Source organism: Acinonyx jubatus, chromosome D1, assembly GCF_027475565.1.
Source record: "Acinonyx jubatus isolate Ajub_Pintada_27869175 chromosome D1, VMU_Ajub_asm_v1.0, whole genome shotgun sequence".
Taxonomy (NCBI): Eukaryota; Metazoa; Chordata; class Mammalia; order Carnivora; family Felidae; genus Acinonyx; species Acinonyx jubatus.
In genome coordinates, this window is record NC_069390.1 from 12,438,651 (window position 1) to 12,445,082 (window position 6,432).

Sequence of the window (6,432 nt, forward strand, 5' to 3'; positions counted from 1 at the left end):
GTATAAATTCCAGTCTGAGTCCAAGTTCAAAGACCGGAAGAAACCTATGCCTCAACTCAATGATGGTCAGGCAGGGAAAGGGAATTCTTCCTTGTTGAGCCTTTTGTTCTATTCAGGTCTTCAACAAATTGGATGAGACCTACCCATATTGAGGAGGAAAATCTGCCTTATTCATCTGCCAATTCAAATGTTATCTCATCCAAAAACACTCTCACAGACACACCCAGAATAGCATTTAACTAAATCATCTGGGTACCCCATGGCCCAGTCAAGATGACACATAAAACTAATCATCACAGAATTGGCTATCTTGCCTGAGTCAGACTGAAACAGAGAGAATCTATCCAGTATTACGATATAGGGTGCAGACTAATACTCCCTTCTCCCATAGCTCAGAACAGTGAAACAATAGCAGATTTTGATCCTGTAATGTAATGTCTAGTAAAGGCAAAGCTTTGAGAACTATGAGGTCTCTGTCACATAATGTGTGATAGGTAAGGCATGAGTAATTAAAGACTCTGTGGTGGGTGGTTGCTTCTAAAGGCACTGGATAGTTTAAGGAAATTGAATGGCATGACATTTCCTAAAGTCTTGATCAAAACACAGAATAAAAATTAGGGACTATAAATTATTATTCTTTTAAAAATATTTTACACTTTCAGCATTAGGGCTGCTAATGGGAAAAGTAGCCTAATATTTAAGCTGTGGGAGGCCAAATTATTCTGCCAGTTAAATTACTGCCCCTCGTCCAGAACCAAGTTTTGTATCCACCTAGGCTTAAAGCTGTGGCGCTTATTGAAAAAGAATGAGAAAGAGAGATACTGGGAAAACCTAGCAGCCCACTGGAATGGCAGTGCAAGGGAAACTCTGGGTGACTCTGAGTCCCTCCAGCCTCACCCCCACTGAGCCTCCCTTGCTGGCTCAGGCATCGTCTCCTTCTCTGTTTAAGGGAGCTTCCTGCCTTGCATGAAGACCTAGTCACAGCCTTACTGCTACCTGCTACCCTGCAAGGCAAAGCTGATTCTCTTCCTGCCCCAGTGCTACCAACCCTCATTCTCTCCAGATCTATTAGCAGAGTTTTCTTAAGGTTAGATACAAATATGCCAAGATAGGTCAACTGCAAGTTGAAACCAAGAGAATTCTTACACATGAAATCATTTAAAAGGCTCTATAAAGTTATAACAGCAAATATGTTAAGTTTCTAAATGAAAGATTCAAGAACTTAGCTGTAAATTGAGCTAAATTCATTGGTAAGGGCCCTCATAGAAAGACCTTTTTGGAACCAGCAGAAAAGAGCAGCACATCATTATGGTTCTTTTTGTCATTTGCCTTACAGAATATCTACAACAGGCCATCTGCAAAGCCCAAACACAATAAAAAAAGGTAGTAGATATGAAAGAGGCAGTGACTGTGGCTCGAAGCTGAAAGAAAAATTCACACAGATGCATAATGATCCAGATGTTGGCATTAAAGGCCTTTATAATAACTGCCGTAAATATGTTAAAGAATTTAGAAGAAACAGATTTAAGCATGAACATATGGGGAATTAAGGCAGAGGAACAAAAAAAAAATCTAACAGAATACAAGTTCTAGAACTAAATAACACAGTATCCGAAATGGAGCAGATTGGATACAGCAAAATAAAGAATCAATAAACAGCAATACAAGTCAACAGAAATGGTCCAAACTGAAGCAGAGAGAGGAAAGAATGTTTAAAACACAAAAGCCGAATGAGACATCTTGGAAAATAGCAAATGGTCCAGCATACATGTAATTGGAGTAACACAAAAAGGCACAGAGAAAAGTGACAAGAGAAATGTTTGAATGGATGACATCTTTCAAAGGCTAAAAAAATACAATAAAATAAATAATAACCCAGAATTCTATACCTAGTGAAAATAGCATTCAACAGCAAACGACTATTCAATGAAATAGACATTTTCAGATAAATTAATAAAGCTGATAAGAAGCATTAGCAGCAGGCCCGAGCTGCATACACACGATGTAAAATATAAATATGAACATAAAGAAATAACAAATCGGAATATTAAGATAAAAATGTGAAACAAATAGTGCCAAATGAATGGCTGAGTTCATAGGAAGGAAAAAAGAACACCATAAAGGGTGAATATATGTGAACATAAAGGACCACTTTTTCAAAAATTTCAAGAAGCTATTGACTGCTTAAAATAACAATGTATGTTACAGTTCATAACACAGAGGAAAACAAAATAGATGACAGCAATAACACAAAGATCAAAGGAAGGGAATAAATGGAATTACACTATTATAAGCTTTTTACATTGAAAGCGAAACAGTATAAAATTAAACTAGATTATAATAAATTAAGGGGCACCTACAGGCTCAGTCAGCTACTCATCCGACTCTTGGTTTTGGCTCAGGTCATGATCTCACGGCTTGTGAATTCAAGTCCCACATCAGGCTCTGGCCTGCCAGCATGGAACCTGCTTGGGATTCTCTCTCTTTCCCTGTCTCTGCCTCTCCCCTGCTCATGTGAGTGCATGTGCTCTCTCAAAATAAATAAACTTTACAAAACAGGAGAGAGAGCCCCAGAAAGGGAAGGAAGGAAGGAAGGAAGGAAGGAAGGAAGGAAGGAAGGAAGGAAGGAAGGAAGGAAGGAAGGAAGACGGAATGAAGGAAGGAAGGAAGGAAGGAAGGAAGGAAGGAAGGAAGGAAGGAAGGAAGGAAAAGCACTTTCACAACTTCAAATTTCTCCCAGGGGAGACTTTATTGCATCTGCTGTCCTGGCATCCTAGTCAATGTAGCATTTGTCTCAGAATTCGCACATTTTTAGATAATAGTTCAGTAGACTTCCAACCTATACTTCTTGCGTCTGCCATGCTAGGACCTAGTAGTGTGTGGAACACGCATACAGTGAATGGAGTTGTCGCCTTGACGAGTGTTTAAATCTGAAAGCAAAATCAGCCATTTCTCACCTGTCTTTCCCTGATTCTCTCTAGACTGAAATCTCTTGTCCACCGACATCACACAAGGTGCCCAGTGCTTTAGAAAAAAAAAAAAAATCACTCAGGCACAAGGATCTAGGTTGGGTCATTTCTCTGGTTTAGGGTGGTGGTGAGGGAGACCTTGAACACTGCACCCCCCTGGCACCCACTGGTGTGCCAGCCAGCTGTACGTGGCCCACGCCAGAGCACGTGAAGCCAACAGGTTTTCCATGGGTAGGCACTTAAGCATAAATGCACAGCGTGCAGAAAACGGGGACTAAGAGACCATGCAGTGGAGCATATACAAATCTGAAAGCTTTCATTTCTGTGGTTTGGTCCATGTTTGCAGGGTAGAAGGCCACAGCAATGTATTTTATTGTTTGGTATCACTTTTATATTTTGCAATAAGCACTTGCCATAGCAATAAAGGAAAAAAAAACAACAAAAAAAACCAAAACAAAAACAGAAGCGTGTGTTGCTCAAGAAAGTTGATGATGAGCATGTATTTTGCATGAGATGTTTGTCAGCATTTATCCCCCGCTGTGGGAGTCATGGTGATGCCTCCAAGGACTTGAAAAGTGGAAGACGCAAATCTGCTGAAGACACATCAACACGTGTTTTCAGAGACTGTGCCAGACGGAAATGACTGAAAATCATGGGTGTGTTTACACTGCACTCTCGGAAGCAAGACTTTCCGTTCCCATCAAAGGTCACTTCGCTCATTTATCTCATTCCCATTTTTTGTGTGCGTGCACACACGTACACCCAAAAAACCAAAGCAATACTTGGTAACGTATTGGCGTCAAAAGAAAAGAACAATTTTACCCACAGTAAAATGATGACAGTTTCATATCGGTGGCATTAAATGCGTCAGACGGGAGATCATCTGTTATTTCTAATACATTTTCCCATCCAACCTATCAGAATAAAGCTGTTGAAAGTTCATTCCGTCAGAGATGAAATATCTAACATTGTTGTGAACACTGTTGTAAATTCAGCAGAAAATATCAAACTGGCAGAAACAGTTCTGTTTGGGGATATAATGAAAATACAAATTTTAGTGTAGCACAGCATCACAATAAAAGCAATACTCTTACTGAATTATGGAACTTCTGGAACAAGAAATATATTTGGAATCAGTCATAATACATATAATTTATTACACATCCAAACAAGTTACAATGGTTTTTCCATCAAATAGAAGCTGTATTTTTCGGTCGCCTGGGTGGCTTGGTCAAGTGGCTTGATCTCAGCTCAGGTCTTGGTCTCAGGGTCATGAGTTCAGGCCCCTAGTTCGGCCCCATGTAAAGCAACAGAGATGTTCTCTTGCTGACCTTGATGAAGGAAGCTGGCATGTTTTGAGAGGCAAGGCCACACAGTGGAGACCTGAGAGTTGGCTCAAGACCAGCCCTGGCCAATAGCTAACAAGGAAAAATGGGCCCGTGGCCAAAACTTGCACACAATGAATCCCACCCACAACCAGATGGGGCCTGGAAGAGGACTTTGCCCCTCAAGATGCCATCCTCATGAAATGGATGCCCCACCCAGTGCCTTGATTCCAGTCACGGGAGATGCCCCCGCCCAGAGGAGGCAGATAATACACTGTCTGCCTCCTGCCTCTTGGAAATTACGAGATGCTAAATGTGTGTCATTTTAAGATGCTAGTTTTGCGTAATTTGTTACTCACCAATAGGAAACTCACAAATGCCACTCATTTCTTATATTTCTCATAAAGGAAAAGCTAGTGTGGGGCTCCTGGGTGGCTCAGTTGGTTAAGCATCTGACTTCAGCTCAGGTCAAGATCTCACGGTTCATGAGTTCAAGCCCCACATTAGGGGCTTTGCTGTCAGCGCAGAGCCTGCTTCAGATCCTCTGTCCCCTCCCCCCACCCTGCCCTTCCCTGTTCGTGTGCTCTCTCTTTCTCTAAAAATTAAAAACATTTTTTTAAAAATAAAGTAGGGGCGACTGGGTGGCTCAGTCGGTTAAGCATCGACCTCAGCTCAGGTCATGATCCCATGGCTTGTGAGTTCGAGCCCCTTGTTGGTCTCTGTGTTGACAGCTCAGAGCCTGGAGCCTGCTTCAGATTCTGTGTCCCTTCTCTCGCTCTGGCCCTCCCCCACTCATGCGCGTGCACGTGTGCTCGCTCTCTCTCTCTCTCTCTCTAGAATAAAGATTAAAAAAATTTTTTGATAAAATAAAATAAAGTAAAAGCTAGCTTGAAAGCAGCATCCAACAAACTTTTCCTTAAAGACCAGATAGTAAATATTTTAGATATCGTGGGCTGACCGGTCTCTGTGGCAGCTGCTCAAAAGCTGCGTCCTAGTGAGGAAGCAGCCCTAGGCAATACTGACAGGAAAGATGGCAGGTGTGTTTCAATAAAACTTTAAGAAGCAGGGGGCCTGCCTGGTTTATATTCTTGGACCCTGATCTCAAGCCCAGAAGGCTTCCTACTCCCTGGCGCCCCCTTCAGGCCAACCGGCTCGCCCCAGCCGGACCCCCACCAGCACCCCTGGGACCTGCCAGTGACACCTCGTCCACGCTGCCGTCGCTCTTTCCCATCTTGGCAGAGCCGTGCCTTCCTTCTCAAAGCATTGACAATTTCCAGGCCTCTTTCAGATGCCTAAAGGATCACACTTGAGCTTCTCAGCGGCCGAGTGAGCCAGGAAGGCACACCATGGCTCCCACCTTAAGGGGAGGAAAGCGAGGCTTGCGGACATCGAATGCCTGCCAGCTGGGCTCGCGGAGCCAGTTGTCGGTTTATGAATGGTTCCTGTCATTCGGTGTTGCTAGTCCCCGATGCAGAGGGCATGGTCCCAAAGCCCCCCTTGAGCCTGAGGCTGGACTCCCCCCGCCTCTCCTCAGCCCCAGTGCCTCCCAGGCCGAGCGTTGTGACTGTCCCCATGCTCGCCCCATGATGCCCACTTGGAAAGTAGACTCAGACCTGTAAGGAGCCTCAGAGACAATTCTTCCCGAGGCCTCAAACTGTGGTCCTTGCAGGTGGCCTCCGGGCGCCAAGAAAGCAGAGGGAGGTGCAGGGGCCCAGCAGGCAAAACTGGAGGCCACTGACCCTGCAGCCCAGAGGGCATCTCCACCCGTCCCCGCCCCCCGACGTCATGCACTGAGCTTCTTCCTGGGGTGTTACAGACTTTGCTGTTGAAACAGCCTGAGGACCACCTGCTGATGCCAATGTTTCCCTGTCACAGAAGAGAAAACTGAGGTCCCAGAGACAGGAAGTGAATTGCCTGAGAGCTCTCAGAGCGTTGACAGCACAGCTGGGGTAGTATTCAGGCCACAAACACGTGGAAGCTGAACCCTAAGGCCGGCCCTCCCTGGCTGTGTCCCTCCGTGAGCATGATGTCGACTGTACCCAGCCCAGGGACACTCAGGCCTGTGGCCGCAGATGACAGGCTGCTTCAATGGTGTGTGTTTTGCAGCCTGGCTCCCTGGAGGCCTCGGCCTCCCCTGC